The following is a 19,929-nucleotide window of genomic DNA, read 5'->3' on the forward strand; positions in this document are numbered from 1 at the left end:
ACTTAAAAATCCCCATAGGCGCCGCTTTAAATTTTTTTTACTGGTTACATGTCTTGAGTTACAGAGGAGGTCTAGGGCTACAATTATTGCTCTCGCTCTAACGTTCACGGCGATACCTCACATGTGTGGTTTGAACACCGTTTTCATATTGTAATAGGAATATGGGATGACAGGTCCTCTTTACAGTGAAATCTGGGGGTCAATATGACCCCACATCTCACCTCTAGGCTGGGAAGCCTGAAATAAAAATTGAAAAAAAAAAATTTGATCGTATTGGCGAGTTGGTAGAAGCACCGGAGGGCGGTGAGGGGTGGGGGGGCGTCTATGGCTGGGTATTGCAGGGTATCACTGAGTATGGCTGGATATCTCCGAGTATGGCTGGGTATTGCAGGGTATCTCCAAGTATGGCTGGGTATGGCAATTTATGGCAGGGTATTGCAGAGTATTGGCGGGGTATTGGCGGGGTATTGGCAGGTATTGGCAGGTATTGGCGGGGTATTGGCGGGTATTGCAGAGTATTGGGGGGTGTTGCGGGGTATTGGGGGGTATTGCGGGGTATTGCAGAGTATTGGGGGTATTGCAGAATTTTGGGGGGTACTGCAGAGTAATGGCAGGGTACTGCAGAGTATTGGGGGTACTGAAGAGTAATGGCAGGGTACTGCAGAGTATTGGGGGGTACTGCAGAGTAATGGCAGGGTACTGCAGAGTAATGGGGGGTACTGCAGAGTAATGGCAGGGTACTGCAGAGTAATGGCAGGGTATTGCAGAGTAATGGGGGGTACTGCAGAGTAATGGCAGGGTATTGCAGAGTAATGGGGGGTACTGCAGAGTAATGGCAGGGTATTGCAGAGTAATGGCAGGGTACTGCAGAGTAATGGGGGGTACTGCAGAGTAATGGCAGGGTACTGCAGAGTAATGGCAGGGTACTGCAGAGTAATGGCAGGGTATTGCAGAGTAATGGGGGGTACTGTAGAGTAATGGCAGGGTACTGCAGAGTATTGCAGGGTATTGCAGGGTATTGCAGAGTATTGGCAGGGAATTGAGGGGTTAAATTCGGTGAGCAGCGAAGTGGGCACTGCAGATGCAGCCCACAGTGCTGCTAACACCGATCTCTTTCCCCTCCGCTGTACCGGTACAGAGAGGGGGAGGGAGGAACCGGCGTCATAACATGACGCCGGTTTGTTTACAAGTGATCACTCCGTCATTTGATGGAGCGATCACGTGGTAAACGGCCGCGACGAGCGGCTGTTTACCGTCATCCGTGATGCGCCGGGTCCACTGGACCCGGCGGTCACGGATGATCTCGTGTGCGCGCCCCAGGGGGCGCGCGAGAGCAGAATTCTGGGAGGCCGTTAATTAACGGCCTCTCAGAGTTAAACAACCGCCCTGAAGCCATTAATCGGCAATGGGCGGTTGTTAAGTGGTTAAACATAGACCATATTTCCTGTCAAATGGTTTTCTAATAGCTGTCTACTTCCCAAAAAATACATGGATGTGGAATAGAATATTTTTTTCAGAATCTGTAGGATCTATTATACAGTATACATTATATATACAATAGTTACACCATTAGGAAATATATTAAAACCTTGGATTGCGAGCATAAATTGTTCTAGAAACATGCTTGTAATCCACAAACATTTATTCATAAATCCTTCAGTTTATAGTCCATGTAAAAAGATTATAGCAATGTGAGGTTGTGTAACCATAAAATGTTCATCCTCAAATGGAACCCTCCACAAGGGGATTAGAAGCAAAATCCAGCAGGAGCTACAAAAGAGAAAGGAGGCACCTCGAAATGTACTAAGCCTATTTCTGACATTTGGTGTTTACAAGTTAAAATCCGTAATTTTTGCTAGAAAATTACTTAGAACCCCCAAACCCCCATTATATATATTCTTTTAGCAGAGAATCTAGAGAATAAAATAGGGATTGTTGCAATATTTTATGTCACACAGTATTTGTGCAGCAGTGTTTTAAACATAACTTTTTGGGGAAAAGACACTTTCATGAATTTTAAAAAAACGAAACAGTAAAGTTAGCCCAATTTTTTTATATAATGTGAAAGATGATGTTACTCTGAGTAAATAGATACCAAAAATGTCACGCTATATAATTGCACGCACTCGTGGAATGGCGATAAACGACAGTACCTAAAACTCTCCATAGGCGACGCTTTAAAAATGTTTTACGGTTACCAGGTTAGAGTTACAGAGGAGGTCTAGTGCTAGAATTATTGATCTCACTCTGACAATTGCAGCGATATCTCACATGTGTAATATGAACACCGTTTACATGTGCGGGTGCAACTTCCGTATGCGTGTTCTTTGCTGCACGAGCTCGCTGGGATGCGGGTGCTTTAAAAAAAAAAATGTTTTCTTATTTATTTTATTTAATTTTATATAATTAAATTGTGTTTTCAAACAAAAAAATTTTGATAATTTTTATTGCTGTCACAAGGAATGTAAACATCCCTTGTGACAGTAATAGGTGGTGAAAGGTACTCTTTATGGAGGGATCGGGGGTCTAAAAGACCTCCAATCCCTCCTTTGCACTTTAAAGTATTCAGATCACTGAAAACGGCGAATCTGAATACTGTATTTTTTTTTAAAACCGGTGCCATTGGCAGCCAAGTAAACCGGAAGTGTTGTGACGTCACTTCCGTGTTTACATTCAGGAACATTTCTGGCTTTGTTCCAGTCTGTCTCTAGGCACCGGAAGTGGTGCAACGTAGATCAGAACACCCGGTTGGACGGGAGGCCCGGTAAGAGCAGCGGGAGGGGGGGATGTCCCCTCCCGCTCCTCCAGTATAACTGCCGAACGGCTTTTAGCCTGCAGCTGCGGGCATCATCCCGGTATAACTCCCTAAAGCCGAGTACGCACATCTGCATACGCTCAGCGGGAATGGGTTTTAACGATGGTAAAACATTTAGCAACTCACATGGTTGGAATTAAAAGAGGCATAGGTATCCGGGGTATAGCTGTCCACATAGACCATCCCGCGCACCGCTGGCTCTCACCACTGTCAGTCTGCAATTGTGACCGGGAAGACTACCTTGCAGTAGAGCGATCTGAAAGTGAGGCTTGAACTGATTGTGGAGTGCAGCGTGGAAGGGACAACATCGATGGTGGTGCAGAGGATGGTCTATATGGACAGCTTTAACCTGGATGCCTGCATACTTAGATGTACCTGTTTTAATCATCAACCATGTGAGTTGTTAAATGTTGTACCTTTAAAGGTAACCATATTGCTACACTTAAAGACGCCTCTCTTCTCTTTTATACTCAGTTGTGACACGATGCTACTCTTATATCAAGACATCGCTTGTATATCAAATCAAAATTTATTAAAAAATGTTGCTTGTCTTGCAATACGCTCTCAAACCAAGGTTTTACTGTATCTGTAAATCCTTGCACTGTGTATCATAAAGAGTTGCCACTTTGTTAAAATAAAATACTTATTTTCACAATTTTTTCCTAAATTGTTATATTTTATAGCTGCTGCTCTCCTGCAGTACCTCCGTGGCCATGATCTGTCTACATGCATGGCATTTCTCAGGATACATTTTCTTATGTTGATAACAGTGATCCATGCCTGAGTAATGTTTGCTGAAACAGCTACTTGCAGTTTCCGCTTGAAACCCTTGTGACAGGGTGAAAGGAGCACAGTTGGAAAACAAGGACAGAGCATTGTCATTCCTATAAGAGAAAGTGCCTGAATAGGGCCTTTCATGGCAGGATTGGCAAGTATTAGGTTAATAAAAGCTGCAGATATACAAATGCTTGAAATAACATCAACATATTAACCACTTCCCGCCCAAGGTAAGTCCAAGGACGTCCTTGACTTTGCGGGGTATATCTGAATGATGCATTCAGATATTGGCTTTTTCAGCTACACCATAAGAACGATCATAGCGGCTGTTCCTCCGCTTGATCGTTCTTATGGGCTTCCATTGGTGAGTTAGAGAACGGATCCGCTGACCCCGGATGGTGATCATAGAGATTTGACTGCAGGCTTTTTGCAATGACAGCTGTTATATAGCTGAGGGTGGGGCCACTCAGTGACGTAAATGGGTGACCCCGCCCCCTTCTGACATCCTTCTGAGTCTCTATGATTGTTCAGAAGCCAGACACGATGTTATGACATCACACCCGGCCTCTGCATTTAAACAAATGGTGCCGCCTCGGCTGGGAAGCCAAGATCGTTTATTTAATTATCTTATTGACCCCATATCTCACTGTAAAGAGGACCGATCATGCCATATTCCTATTTTTTTTTTTAAGTGTCAAACTTAAAAAATAAAAGTCAAATAAAACAATAACAAAAAATGTAACTGCTTAAGGACCACCTCCTGCACATTTACGTCGGCACAATGGCATGGCTGGGCACAATCACGTAGCTGTACGTGGCTCTTTAAGTGCCCAGCGCGCCGCCGCGGTCGCAATCCAGTCCTGAGCTCCGTGACCGTGGCCGCGGGACCCGCAGACCCGATCACCACTTGTGTCCCGCGATTGGGTCACAAAGCTGAAGAACAAGGAGAGGTATGTGTAAACAAACCTCTCCTCGTGCTTTCTAGTGCGGCTGTCACCAATCGTCTGTTCCCTGTTATAGGGAAAGATGATCAGTGACGTCACATGCCAAGCCACACCCCCAACAGTAAAAAAAACACAAACACACACTTCACACTTAACCCCTCACCGCCCCCTAGTGGTTAACTCCTTCACTGCCAGTGTCATTTACACAGGAATCAGTGCATTTAAATAGCACTGATTGCTGTATAAATGACAATGGTCCCAAAAATGTGTCAAAAATGTCCGATGTGTCCGCCATAATTTAGCAGTCACAATAAAAATCGCTGATTACTAGTAAAAAAAAATATATATTAATAAAAATGCTATAAAACTATCCCCTATTTTGTAAACGCTATAACTTTTGCGCAAACCAATCAATAATCACTAATTGCGATTTTTTTAACCAAAAATATGTAGAAGAATATGTATCGGCCTAAACTGAGGAAAAAACGTTTCTTTTATATATTTTTAGGGGATATTTATTATAGCAAAAAGTAAAAAATTTTGCTTTTTTTTCAAAATTGCGCTCTATTTTTGTTTATAGCGCAAAAAATAAAAACCGCAGAGGTGATCAAATACCACCAAAAGAAAGCTCTATTTGTGGGAAAAAAAGGACCCCAATTTTGTTTGGGAGCCACGTCACACGACCGTGCAATTCTCAGTTAAAGCAACGAAGTGCTGAATCGCAAAAAGGAGCCTCGTCCTTTGGCTGCAAATTGGTCCGGGGCTTAAGTGGTTAAAGCGCCCCTGTCCCTGTGTGCTCACACGCAGAAGCGAACGCATACATAAGTCCCACCTACATATGAAAACGGTGTTCAAACCACACATGTGAGGTATCACTGTGAATGTTAGAGCGAGAGAAATAATTATAGTCCTAGATCTCTTCTGCACCTCAAAACATGTATCCAGTAAAAAAATTTAAAGTGTTGCTTATGGGGATTTTTAAGTATCGAAGTCTGGCGCCATTCCACGAGCGTGTGGAATTTTGAAGCCTGACATGTTAGGTATCTATTGACTCGGGGTAACTTCTTTCATCTTTCACATTCTAATTTAAAGCATGAAAAAAAAAATTGTTCAAAAAATTGCTGCGCAAATACTTTGCAAGATAAAAAAATGTAATGACCGCCATTGTATTCTCTAGGGTCTTTGCTAAAAAAAATATATAATATATCTAATATAATATAACATATATAATGAAGAAGAAGAGCATCAGAGAAGACTGGATTAAACAGCCTTTTTACACAATGTGCAGGATTAACTCCTTAGGTTCCACAGTGACACTCACAGGCATACTTTACTGCATATGTAGACTGATTTTACTGTTGTGGGTTTAGTAACACTTTAACCGTCAGGTTTTTATAGCATCAGGTACCCCATATATTACCTAATGAAGGTTTTAACCCCCGATTGACCCCTTGTTAACCCTTTCACCCCCTGTCACCAGTGATCACGTATAAGTGTTACGGGTGACGCTGGTTAGGTAGTTTGTTTTTTATAGAGTCAGGGCACCCACCATTTATTACCCAATAAAGGTTTAACTGTCAGTCAGGGTCTGCATTGCCCCAGGCAGCGTCAGATTAGTGCCAGTAGTGCTAACATCCACACACGCAGCATACACCTCCCTTAGTGGTATAGTGTCTGAATGGATCAATATCTGATCTGATCACATCTATACTAGTGTCCCCAGAAGTTTAGGGTTCCCAAAACCGCAGTGTTAGCAGGATCAGCCCAGATACCCGCTAACACCTGCGTTTAGCCCCTCCGCCCAGGCCAGCCCAGCCAAGCCCACCCAAGTGCAGTCGATTGATCACTGTCACTTACAAAACACTAAATACATAACTGCAGCATTCGCAGAGTCAGGTCTGATCCCTGCGATCACTAACAGCTTTTTTGGTAGCATTTGATACAGTTGCTGACAGGCTGGGAGCTTTTTTCCCAGCCGATGATGGTCCATGAAAAAGTGAACACGATCGGGTGTAGCTCATCTACGACCATCCAGCCAGGACATGGCAGCTTCTGGGTCCATGAAAAAGTGAGCACGATCATCAGCAATCACCCGAAGTTTGCTAGGATACAGCAGGCTGAACTTGAGGCCCTCATTTCGCAGGCGCTTCCTGACCTCAGTAAAGGAACGTGGACGATGTTGCACCTCTGGGGAGTAGTCTGGAAAAAGCATTATCTTGGCTCCATTGAAAAGTAGATCCCGCTTTTCTCTAGCTGCCATCAATACCCTGTCCCGGTCTCTGTAGTTTAACAGCCGAAGCAGAAACGGCCGCGGTGGAGCCCCGGGGACAGGGGGAGTTGGAGGGAACCTGTGCGTTCTCTCCACTATGAATGTGGGAGGCATGTCAGGCAGTTCCAGGAGGAAGGCCTCAGTAAATTCAGCAGGCCGCGCACCCTCCGCTTTCTCGGGGAGGCCTATGAAACGGATATTGTTTCTCTGGAGCCTATTTTCAGTATCTATGGACTTCTCCTGCAAGGCTTTAACTTGCAACTGTAATGCATGGAGGTCTCGGGAGTCAGATCTGGTGGTGTCCTCTAGCTGTGATATGCGGCCTTCAGCCTCTGTGAACCGGGCCCTAAATTTGTCCATGTCATGCCTAATTAGGCTTACATCGGCCACTAGGTGATCAATCTTCACCATCACCGAATCCCTGCCCTCCTTGATCGCCGCCAGGAGCTCGGTGTGGAAGTCAGCCTGGAATGGAGGAGGATCAGCGGCGGCCTGGGAGCCGCCGGACATCGTGGCGGCAGGGGGCCTCGTGGGGAAGATGGCCGCCGCGGACCGGGCCTCACCTGCTGTGGACGAACGGAGCCTTCCCGGGGGCTGCGGAGAGGGCCGCGGGGTACCGGAGGTTTTCTTCCACCCCAGGCAACTTCCCGGGGCTGACAGTGCGGCGGTTTAAGGTAAGAGCATGTCCCTTAGGCCAGGGATATGCTGGCTTTTTTATTTCCTTAAAAAAAAAAATTTATTTTATTTCTCTTTGGCTTGCAGTGTCTCTTTGATCTGTTGGTTTGTTTGGATATGGACGCCTTACTGCCTCCTAGTGGCCAGCCCGCTCATGTTAGGTAGGTTGCTAGTATTTATGTGTTTATTCTGGAGAGAGTTAAAGAGGAAGTAAACCCTGATGGTGGGTCTCCGTGAGTCTCGCTGCTCCGACTCTGTGATTCGCCGGAGCAGCGATGACGTCACTCCCGCGCATGTGCACGGGAGCCAACACTCGCGGCATATCGCCGTGATCTGCGGCTTACCCAGTGCGCCTGCGCGCCGCTGTCTACGGCGCATGCGCCGTAGACAGCGGTGGCTGTCTTCAGGTAAATATCTCCTAAACCGTATAGGTTTAGGAGATATTTCTTGGACCTACAGGTAAGCCTTAATCTAGGCTTACCTTTAGGTCAAAGTGGTTTGTAAGGGTTTACAACCACTTTAAGCATAGGTAGGAATGACTGTGTGTCTTTTTCTCTTTCTGTCTGTTTGTTTTCACAGCCCTTCTGGGTCTGATCCACAGCATAATGCCTCTAGACAGAGTGGATCATCAAAATCACACCGCCATAAATCCTCCTCAAGGTCTAGCCAGCATAGGTCAAGGTCTGAACAGCGTGACAAGGATTATTCTCACCCCCTGCTGCTCACTCTAGCAAGAGGCCGGAAAAATCATGCTGGGGGTGCAGGATGCCTGTTCCATTAGACAAATCCCTATGCGATCACTGCTTCTCCAAAGCTGCAGATGAGAGGAATGGTGCAGACCAGCGATTGGAGTCGATAGTAAGACGTGTTGTGAAGGAGTCTCTGCAGGAGAGGGATGCGCTACAGTCATGTGAATCCCCGTCAGATTTGTTAGTCCCTCCAACAGGAGAAAACCTATTGCAAGAGACATGGGAATCCTCTCAACCAAGTCGCCACTCTGCTCCTATCTCAGATAGTGAATCTGACTTGGAGGATCCTGGGTTAAGTTTTGATTATGGACTGGTTCCTTCATTGTGAGAAAGAAATTGTAGGGAGGGGGGTCTATACGTGGAACACTTAAACCACGAACCGGCCACACATCGCTACGCGATCTGATGTTATTATACGACGAGGGACAGGTCGAAGATGAGTCAACTGTGGAGACTTCATCAACCTCCATGTCCCCGTCCCAACCCCCTCTAGGACATACCCAACCACAGAGAAATATATTTAAACTAAATTCACGAGCGTTCCCTGACCTTATGACCTGTCCCAAGATATTGGCCTTTCTAGCCGCAGCAATAAAGTCTCTAAAAAAGCAGGAGTGGCCAGATTCATACTCCAATCTAAACTATAAGCAGAAACAAGCGTTATCAAAATTACAAAGAAGAACTGATATCATTATCAAAAAATCAGATAAAGGCGGGAATTTGGTCTTAATGACCCACCAACAATATCAGTCAATGTGTCTAAAAATGTTACTTAACCAAGCCTGGTATACTCCCATAGATCAATCGAGGGTTACAATATTTACAACCGAATTTAGGACCCTGGTTATGAAAGCACATGAACAAGGCCTGATAGATGTTGAAACTCTGAAGTTCATAAACACAGCTAAGCCCCGTACCCCCACATTCTATGCGCTTCCGAAAACGCACAAGGATATGGACAATCCTCCCGGACGCCCCATAGTCTCAGGCATGGGGTTATTGACCGAGAACGCAAGTAAGCTAGTCGACTCCTGCCTGATACCTCATGTAACAAGTCTACCCTCTTACATAAAAGATACTACTGACCTTCTGCGACACCTAGAGGGGGTGCAGATCCCTCCGGACGCCCTCCTCGTAGCATTGGATGTAGAGGCGCTGTACTCCAGCATCCCCCACGAGCAGGGCGTCCGGATGGTGAGCACCTTCCTCATGGAACAAGACCATACCACCTGGCCATGTAATGAGTTTATACTACACCTTTTAGATTTCATCCTCAATAAGAATTTCTTCACTTTTATGGACCAGATCTATTTACAAACCCAGGGTGTAGCGATGGGGACGTCCTGCGCACCATCTTACGCGAACTTGTATCTGGGGGGATGGGAACGATCAGTTTTTGCCGATGAATCCTTACAATTTTATCTTGACTGTATCCTCTGTTGGTACAGATTCATAGATGATCTCCTAATTATCTGGACCGGTACCACCCAGGCCCTGGAGGATTTTGTAAGAATACTAAACATCAATACATTTAATTTAACTTTTACATACACATATCACCCAAGAAACATTGCTTTCTTGGATCTCAATATTATTAAGGACGACTCTGGCAAACTGATCACCAACCTATACCGGAAGCCAACAGCCGGCAATACCTTACTACACGCCGCAAGTTCGCACCCCCGCCCCCTAGTACGTAGCATACCATATGCCCAATATTTACGAATAAGAAGGAACTGTACCACAGATCAGGACTTCCTTCTCCAAGCTCAGGCGCTACGTGAGCGCCTTTTAAATCGAGGGTATACACGCTCTAATCTAAGAAAAGCATTTACCAAAGCGCACAGTCGCACACGAGAGTCTCTATTTTATGGCCCCCCCAGACCAGCTCATCCCTCCACAGTTAAAATCATCACCAAATATTCTATACAACAGAACATTCTTAGGAAGATCCTATCGGAGCATTGGCACCTATTGACGGACCATCACACCTTAAGCAAATACATCAAACAGACCCCAGAACTGGTGTTCAAAAGGGCCACCACTCTCGGGGACAAACTGACTAAGAGTCATTATCAAATCACCACACGAGATTGGCAGGGTCCCCGTGGCACCTACCCTTGTGGTGGCTGTCCACGTTGCCCCTGGATTCTGGAGGGAACCATGTTTAACCTCCCTAATGGAGAACGCTTTACCCTACCCTTTCATGCCAACTGCAATACTAAAGGCGTGGTTTACCTGATGGTCTGTGCCTGCAAGGCATTCTATGTGGGCAAGACCATCAGGGAACTACGCCAAAGGATAGGGGATCATCTTTATTATTCCTCGGGTGGTAAGCTTACCGCGGTGGGTCGCCATATTGGCATCCACCATCGATACCAGCCTGAGGTGGTAAAGTTTTTTGTTCTTGAGGTGGTCCGTGAGGACAAACGTGGAGGAGATTGGGACAGGGAAATCTTAAGACGGGAAACCTACTGGATAGAACGATTAGATGCTTTAATACCCCCTGGGTTAAATGAAACTAAAACATACAAATACTTCCTTAAGTGAGAACAACCCTGTAGGGGTTCCCGTTTACTAATTTTTTCACGGGTCTCGTGTTCTCCTTCCTTTCTTTCCTTCTTTTTCTTGCTCTCCTCTTTCTTTTCTTTTTCTTTTCCTTTTCTCTCCTTCTCTTTATTTTGGGGACCCTCCAAATGGTTAAATACAAATCTTCTCCATTCGAGCCCCGTTTCCTTTCTCTTTCTTTCACTTTTACTGGTGGAAATGGACCGTGCAAACTGACCCTTCAGCTCCATTGACACTGCTGCGATTCTTAATGGTACGATTTATTCCTCCAATACTCTGGATGAATATTTCTCTAATGATATAATTATGTTGTTATAATCTATTTTTAAATTGTCTGTATATCTTTTTTCAGACATGTCTAAGAGCATGGTGAGATAACAAACAAATGCCACTTCAAATGTGTTTGAATGTTAAATCGTTTATGATGTTTCTTTATATTCATTTTCTATTATGTTTCTCTTTTGTAATGGTGAGTGTAGTGGTGACACACTAGGAATTCCCCATGCGGACTGTAGAGCATAGGAGGAAACTCCTAGGGGCGGGCACGCGCCTCTCCAGCGGACTTGGACTCCTCCCGTGTATTGGGAGGGGCCCGGTCTACTAGCAGTGAGTCACGTGGTGGTTTCCACGGCGACTTGAAGCTTGTGCGCGTCACCACGTAGCGGCGCATGCGCACACGGAGCGGCGGACCCGGCGGCGTCATAATCTGGCGCTCTGCGCCGATGCTCTGACGCCGCCGGGTTGGAGGTTAAAAGGGCGCCATTATGGCGTCCTTTTAGAGCGGCTTGTGATGGATGGCAAGCAGACTCCCTGCTAGAGCGGACTCCTGACTAACTAGATGGCTGATAACGAGGCAAAATTTTATATCCTGGTATTTATACTCCATTATCAATCTTTATTTCTTGTCTGCTTTCATACAACCTGACCTGTTTTATCCCCCCCTGGCAGAGCCTAATATAGTTCACGTTTGATTTTGCCAGGATCAACATCCGGTCGTTTAAAACAAAGGCTATTCTGAACCAGATTGATGACAGGACTTTCTTTGTACATAGCCATTTATACTCCGCTCTATTCTCACGGATTTTCTGCAATCTTTATGGCCATCCTCACTGTATTGTTTGACAATTGCTAAATATATTGGTACGTAGATACTGAGACTGAATATTGGGGATACTAGTGTCATTGCCACGCATTATTTATATACCAGTGACAATGGGCTTATGTTCAGTGATAAGAGGGTTCTCTAACTATTTATTTTATTTATTTATTTATTTATTTATTTGGCAATTTTTTCCTTTCTATTTTCTAGCCGGCTTTTACTACCTCCTGTGTCCGCCCCAAGGGTGGTCAAAGCCTGGTAGGCAGGGACCGCCCTGGCTCTAAGGTTTATCTGCAATACGGTTTTCCATAGCGGTGAGCCACTCACTCTCCAATTTTCTATGAATAGTAATACACTGTATGTTTTGAACTGTACTAACTAGACATATATATATATATATAAAAAATATTGACATGGTATGTTTAATTTTAGATAGTACCAAGGTCTCCTGAAGAAGCGACAAAGAGTTGCGAAACTAGTTGAACAAAAAGACCAACTTGGATACTAAACACTGCCGTAACATACATGTATACGCTGTAACTATACTGTGTATCAATCAATCAATCTTTTCATTTTGTGTTTAAATAAAAATAATTTTAACTACTTTTGTTATAATCTCTGGGTATCAAGACAGTCCTTCACTCTACTGGGGGATGTGTGGCCGGTTCGTAGTTTAAGTGTTCCACGTATAGACCCCCCCTCCCTACAATTTCTTTCTCTATATCAAATATATAAGGATGAGGATACCATATATTTTTCTTTAGTATTTTAGGCACAATAATATAATTATCTTGGTTCCTTCATTGGTCAAAGCAGTGAGAGAAGCTCTGAAGTGGGAAGACCCACTTACTTCCCCACCAAAGCAGAGAAAATTCTTTAAGCAGCTCAATAAGGAGCGACAATATTTTCCTTTCCTTTCGGAGTTGGGTGACATTATCACAGAGGAATGGAGCAAGATGGATAAAAAGGGTTCCATGCAGTCAAAGATCCTGAAGCTATACCCTTTTAAGGAAGAGGATGTGAAACACCTAGAGTCAGCTCCACTGGTGGATGCAGCGCTCATGCGTTTGGTGAGATATGTAACTCTCCCTTTAGAAGATACGGTATCTTTTAAAGATCCTTTAGAAAGGCGGATCGACTCAGACCTTCTGGAATGGCTTGCAAACCAGTGCTTGCAATGGCAGCGGTCTCTAAAGCCATAGAATCCTGATAATGTGGAAGAATTCCTGAGGGGTATTTCTATCGAAACAGCCAAAGACTCCCATATCCAAGAAATCAGAATGGCGTCTGCCTTTTCGGGGGAAGCATCTATTGATGTTATTCGCCTGATATCTCGGGATATGTTAGCAGCTGTTTCAGCACGCCGTGCATTATGGCTCCGCCCATGGCTGGCGGATCCAGCATTTAAACAGGCTTGGTGCCGTATTCCTTTTGAGGGGACATCTTTGTTTGGTAATAAGCTGGATACTGCCATATCTCGGGCTACAGGTGGGAAATCTGGGTTTCTTCCCCAGGACAGACGTCTTCAGAATCAAAAACGTCCATTTCCAAGGAGACAAGGCCCTGATCGTGCCAGGGAGGCACGTAACTATAGGCCTGGTCGAGAATTCTCAAGGTCATGGAAATTCAGGCAGTCTTCTTTTAAAAACACCTCAAAAGGGGGTTCGTCTGGCAAGCAGGATTCCGCTAAATCCTTTTGAAATTGGGCCCGCTCAAACTTGTCAGGTGGGGGCTCGTCTTCTCCACTTCAGGCATGTTTGGGCGGCCTCAATTTGGGATTTTTGGACAGTAAAAACAGTATCCTTAGGTCACAAGTGGGGTTTTGTCAACACCCCAAGGTTAAGATTCGTTCCCACAACTCTTCCAGGATCAGAAGAGAAGAAACATGTCCTATTGACCTACGTGAGCTCTTTACTGGATCAAGGCGCAGCCGTACCCGTTCCAGAAGACGAACGTGTCGAAGGCATGTATTCCCCTCTGTTTATGGTTCGGAAGAAAAACGGCACGTGGAGGCCGGTAATAGATTTGACCCATCTCAATTACTTTATTCGCAAAGAGAAGTTTAAGATGGAATCTCTGCTTACCATCCAGCAGTCAGTGCATCTGGGGGACTGGTTGATATCAATCGACTTGAAGGATGCATACTTCCATGTGCCCGTGGCAAAGGAGTTTCAACAGTTCCTCCGCTTTGCGGTAGGCGAACAACATCTACAGTTTACATGTCTTCCCTTTGGGTTAACAATGTCTCCATGGGTCTTCTCCAAGGTTCTTTTAGCAGTAGTGGCCCTTCTTCGAGTCAAAGGTGTTCGTCTCCACCACTATCTTGATGGCCTACTTCTGCTATCTCAGAGCAGAGAGTAGCTCTTGGAGCACAAAGATCTAGTTATCTCCACCCTGCAAGAGTTTGGGTGGCTTCTGAACCTAGAAAAGAGTCACCTAGATCCAACTCAATCTCTCGTCTTTCTAGGGGCGCAGTTCAACACGGTGGAAGGTACCATCTCCCTTCCAGATGAGAAGATTGGAGTCATACGAGACAGGATCCACGCAGCCCTTGCGTCATCTCATCTTTCAGCTCTCCAATGTCTGAAGGTGATTGGCACAATGTCAGCCACCATTCCCATGGTAAAGTGGGCCCAGTGGCACAGTTGTCCATTTCAGAAAGGGTTTCTACAGCAGTGGGACTTATCCAGCCAGACACAGCGCATATTTCTCACTCCAGCCATGAGGACGTCTCTTCTTTGGTGGCTTCAGGGGAAGAACCTGCGCAACCACCATTCGATCATTCCCAATTCATGGGTCACGGTAACATCAGATGCCAGCAACCGAGGATGGGGCACTCACTGCATTTCAGATGTGCGCTCAGGGCAGGTGGACATTTCCGTCGCAAAGGGTTGTCTCCAATGTTCTGGAGTTGAGGGCGGCCTTCCAGGTGCTTCTGTCATTTCACCATCTGGTAGCGAATTCCTCCGTAATGCTAAGGTTGGACAACACAACCTCGGTGGCTTACATAAGGAAGCAAGGGGGAACTCACAGCTGGTCTCTGTTACAGGAGGTGGAGCCGATAATGAACTGGGCTCAGAAGAACTTGTCCAACCTTTATGCGGTCTACATCCCAGGGGTGCAGAATGTTCAGGCGGACTTCTTATCTTGTGTCGAGATGGACAACAATGAATGGTCCCTCCACAGGGAAGTATTTGAATGGCTTCTGACATTGGGATTGTCGCCGGAGGTCGACCTGTTCGCTTCCCCGTGCAATCGGAAGCTACCCAAATATTACTCGAGGTTCAGGGATCCTCAGGCATATGGGATAGATGCCCTCACAGAGCATTGGAAGTTTCAGATAGCTTATGCCTTCCCTCCAGTTCCGCGGATCCTGCAGTTCCTTTGGAGGCTCAGAACAGAGAAGGTAGAGATCCTTGCAATGATTCCATTTTGGCCCAAAAGGCCTTTGTTCCCTCTACTGCTGCTCCTCAGCTATCAAGTTCCCCTGCCTCTTGTTATGGCTATTTTTATATCTCACTTAAATGATTAACGATACAAGAAATAAGTGATTAAACCTTTGTCTACATAAGAATAAAAATGAACGATAACAGTGCGAAAAGATAAACAATTACCTTTATACAGAAAAGAAACTTTATAATAATTAGAACTTATCATATAACTCAAGTGATGCTACAAGTACAGAGTTGCTTAGGCTGCCAAGATAATTTAGGTCATATGGTTACAACAGACATACACTTTCAATATATTTATCAATATTTCAAGATAAGTCCTAAGAAAGAAATAATTAGAAATAGAAGAGACATAATAAAAAAAAGAGAGAGAGAGAGAGAGAGAGAGAGAGAGATACGAGTATACGTTACACGGACTTCCGGTCACCTTCCATGGTCTAGAAATCAAGAGAGATATCAGCTAATTCTTGCCCTATTTTATATGCATTCTCGGCCAATCAGAAGATGGAACGCACCCATTGGTTCTGAGTTTGCATCAACCTCTGGTTGATTCTCAAGTCTACATGCTGATTGGTTCAGGATGGCTCACACTCTGATTGGTTAATTCTCAAGCTCCCAGAACCATGCCTAGGTCAGGCCTGAACGACCGGAGTCCGCATGTCTAACAATTTGCTTTTATCGTTAAACCCCAAACAGTTCGGACATTAGCATGTTAATGTCCCCTGGTGGGATGGTCTACACAGGTAAAAGACAAAAGAAAAGGGAATACGCTGAACACCTGGGGACATTTAATGGTTCCCATCAGATAGAAGACACTAAAACTTCTGTATTAAAACCTCTAAAAAAAATTAAGTCCTACATTCAGAATGGTTTCCTGTAAACTCCTTGCTATAAATATGATATTTCAAAATTGCCACCACACTCTCAGGCCGGATTTACTATCTCAAGGCACAATGTTACATCCATGCCCATCATGTCTACACCTCAGGGTATGGTTTTTGAGAGGGAGAGGCTAGAAGCTCTTGGTTGTCCGGAAAGAGGCTATTCCAACCCTTCTCAATTCCACGGGAGAGTACTAACAGAGTATATGAGCGTATATGGTCCAAGTTTTCAGTCCATATGTCCTTCAGAGAAAATTCCTGTAGTTCTCCAACAGTACAAGATATACTGAGCTTTCTCCAAACAGGCCTTGATTTACCTTTGGCAATCAGTTCATTGAGAGTCCAAGTGTCGGCTATTTCAGCTTTTACGGGAATTTCATGGGCGAATCATGCGCTAATACAGCAATTCTTCAAGGGAGATATCAGGCTCAGACTTTAAAGAAAACCAAGGTTTCCTAAATGGGACCTCCCTTTAGTGCTGGACTTTCTTTCAAACCTTGGAAAGGATCCTATTGAGCCTCTGTCCGTAAGGGATCTCACTCTCAAGATCATCTTCTTGGTAGCTATAACCTCAGCCAAGAGAGTTTCAGAGATTAGGAATCTAGGTTCGGAGGAACCTTTTCTGACCTTTTTTCTGGACAGGGCAGTATTGATTCCCATGTTGGGATCAAATCCCAAAGTAACCTCTGTCTTCCATGAGAATCAGGGAATTATGCTTCCTACTTTCAAACCATCGGATAGTCAGGATGTTAATCCTCTGGATGTAGGACACTCACTAAAACAATATTTGGAAGTCACGGCTCCTTTTAGACAAACAAAATTTCTTTTTGTTCTCCCTCATGGCAAGAATAAAGGAATGCGAGCTTCGACCAGATCTATCTCTGCCTGGACCGTTCAGATCATCCAGAGGGCATACAGACAGAGCAAAGGGCTTGGCTCCTCCTGAGGCATTAACGGCTCATTCAACACAAAGTATCTCAACGTCATGGGCAGCTTCTCGGCATGTTGCGCCTGAAGTTATTTGCAGAGCGGCCTCTTGGTCTACCATTAATACTTTTGTTTCCCATTATTGTATAGAGCCAGCTGCTCTGTCTTCTGTTAATTTTGGTTTGCAAGTTTTATCGGTTGACAATGCTAAATACACTTTAGTTCTTTGCTCGACATTTTGCCCACCCGGGTGTGTTTGGCAAGTTATTTCCCAAATGTATGCTGCCATGGAGCCTGTCAGTAAAAAGTAAAATTTATATCAAATACTTACCGTAATTTTCCTTTCCTGATAGGCTCCATGGCAGCAGGAGTTCCCTCCCAAATGTCTGGAGTAGGCTAGTTACGGAACACGGATAGTAGCTAGGAGCAAAGATTTATGGGAGTTGGGTCCTATTGGGTAATTACGGAGGCGGGGCTACCCACACGTATGCTGCCATGGAGCCTATCAGGAAAGGAAAATTACGGTAAGTATTTGATATAAATTTTCCGTTATTTTGCCACAAGTTTTGGGAAAATACAAACTTTTTTTTTTGCACAAAGTTGTCACTAAATTATATATTGCTCAATCATGCCAAGGGCATATGTGGAATTTCACCCCAAAATACATTCTGCTGCTTCTCCTGAGTATGGGGATAACACATGTGTGAGACTTTTTGTGAGCCTAGCCGCGTACAGGGCCCTGAAATCAATCACCGCCCTTAGGCTTTCTAATGCCGCGTACACACGACCAGACTTAGGTCCGACAGACTTTCGACGGAGTTCTGACAGAGTTCTGACAGAGTTCTGACAGAGTTCTGACGGACTTTCCGAATGAACGGACTTGGCCACACACAATCACACCAAAGTACGGATTCGAACGTGATGACGTAAGACTGGACTAGAATAAGGAAGTTCATAGCCAGTAGCCAATAGCGTTGGTTTTAGTCCGTCAGACTAGCACACACACGAGCGGATTTCTCGGTAGGAACTGGGTCCGGCAGAGTTCTGTCGGAAAAATTTGAAACATGTTCCATTTCTAAAGTCTGTCAGACTTTTGAAAATCAAAAGTCCGCTGCAGCCCACACACGATCGAATAGTCTGCCGGAATTGTTCCGTCGGACCTTTGATGTTGAAAAGTCCGCTCGTGTGTACGCGGCATAAGGGCGTAAAATGGTGATTTCACTTCCTCACTACCTATCACAGTTTCAAAGGCCATGAATTGTCAAGATAGCACAAAACCCCCACAAATGACCTCATTTTGGAAAGTAGACACTTCAAGCTATTTGCTGAGAGGTATATCGTGTCCATGGAATATTTTATATTTTTCTACAAGTTTCGGGAATATTAAAAAAAAATTATTTCATTTTTTTTGTTACACATTTTTTTTTGTTACACAAAGTTGTCGCTAAATTATATATTGTTCAAACATGGCATGGTTATATGTGGAATTACACGCCAAAATACATTTTTTGGCTTCTCCTAAGTATGGGGATACCACATGCGTGATACTTTTTAAGAGCCTATCCACGTACAGGACCCCAAAAACTAAGCACCACCTTCACGCTTTCTAAAGGTTACAGTTATGGAGGCCCTGAAATGTCCAGATAGCACAATCCCCCCCCCACCCCATTTTGGAAATTAGACACCAAGGTATTTGTTACGAGGCATGGTGAGTATTTTGCAGCTCTCATTTGTATCTGAAAATTAAGAAAGTAAAGAAAATTTTCTTTTTTTTTCTTTTTCAATTTTCAAAACTGTGACAAAAAGCGAGATCTGCAAAATACTCAACATGCCTCTCAGCAAATAGCTTGGGGTGTCTACTTTCCAAAATTTGGGGGGGGGGGGAGGGTTGTGATATCTAGGCATTTCATGGCCTCTGAAACTGTGACAGGTAGGGAAGAAGGGAAATCCCCATTTTATGTCCTTGGATAGCTTGAAGGCGGTGATTGATTTCAGGGTCCAGTACACGGCTAGGCTCAACTTTGTGCAAAAAAAAATAAAAAATTTAAATTTTCCCACAACCTGTGGCAAAATATAAAATATTCCATGCACTCAACATGCCTCTCAGCAAATATCTTGGGGTGTCAACTTTCCAAAATTGGGTCATTTGGGGGGGAGTTTGTGCTATCTTGGCATTTTATGGCCTTCAAAACTGTGATAGGTAGTAAGGAGTGAAAAGAGTAAGTGTGAAATTATATATGTGTAATTCCACATATAACCATGGCATATGCGAGAAATATATAATTTAGTGACTTTGTGTAATTTTTTTTTTTTTCATTTTTCAAGCACTTGTGACAAAAAAATATAATATTCAATGGGCTCAACATGCCTCTCAGCAATTTCCTTGGGGTATCTTCTTTCCAAAATAGGGTCATTTGGGGGGGGGGGGGGGGTTTGTACTGCCCTGCCATTTTAGCACCATTGCAATTTTTTACCAAAGACATGTGGCTGAATACATTTTGGCCTAAGAGTATTTTTATAACAAAAAGTAGAAAATATAATTTTTTCCATTTATATTGCAAAAAATTAAAATCTCAGAGGCCATCAAATATCATCAAAAGAAATTTCTATTTGTGGGGAAAAAAGGACGCAAATTTAATTTGGGCACAGCATTGCATGACAGTGCAATTACTAGTTAAAGCAGCGCAGTGCTAAGTTGTAAAAAGTCTGGTCATTGAGCAGCCAAATCTTCCAGGGCTGAAGTGGTTAAACAGGGGCAGAAAATTGGGCCTTG

Source organism: Lithobates pipiens, unplaced genomic scaffold, assembly GCF_037356315.1.
Source record: "Lithobates pipiens isolate NorthernLeopardFrog02 unplaced genomic scaffold, aLitPip1_a1.2 Scaffold_8, whole genome shotgun sequence".
Lineage (NCBI taxonomy): Eukaryota > Metazoa > Chordata > Amphibia > Anura > Ranidae > Lithobates > Lithobates pipiens.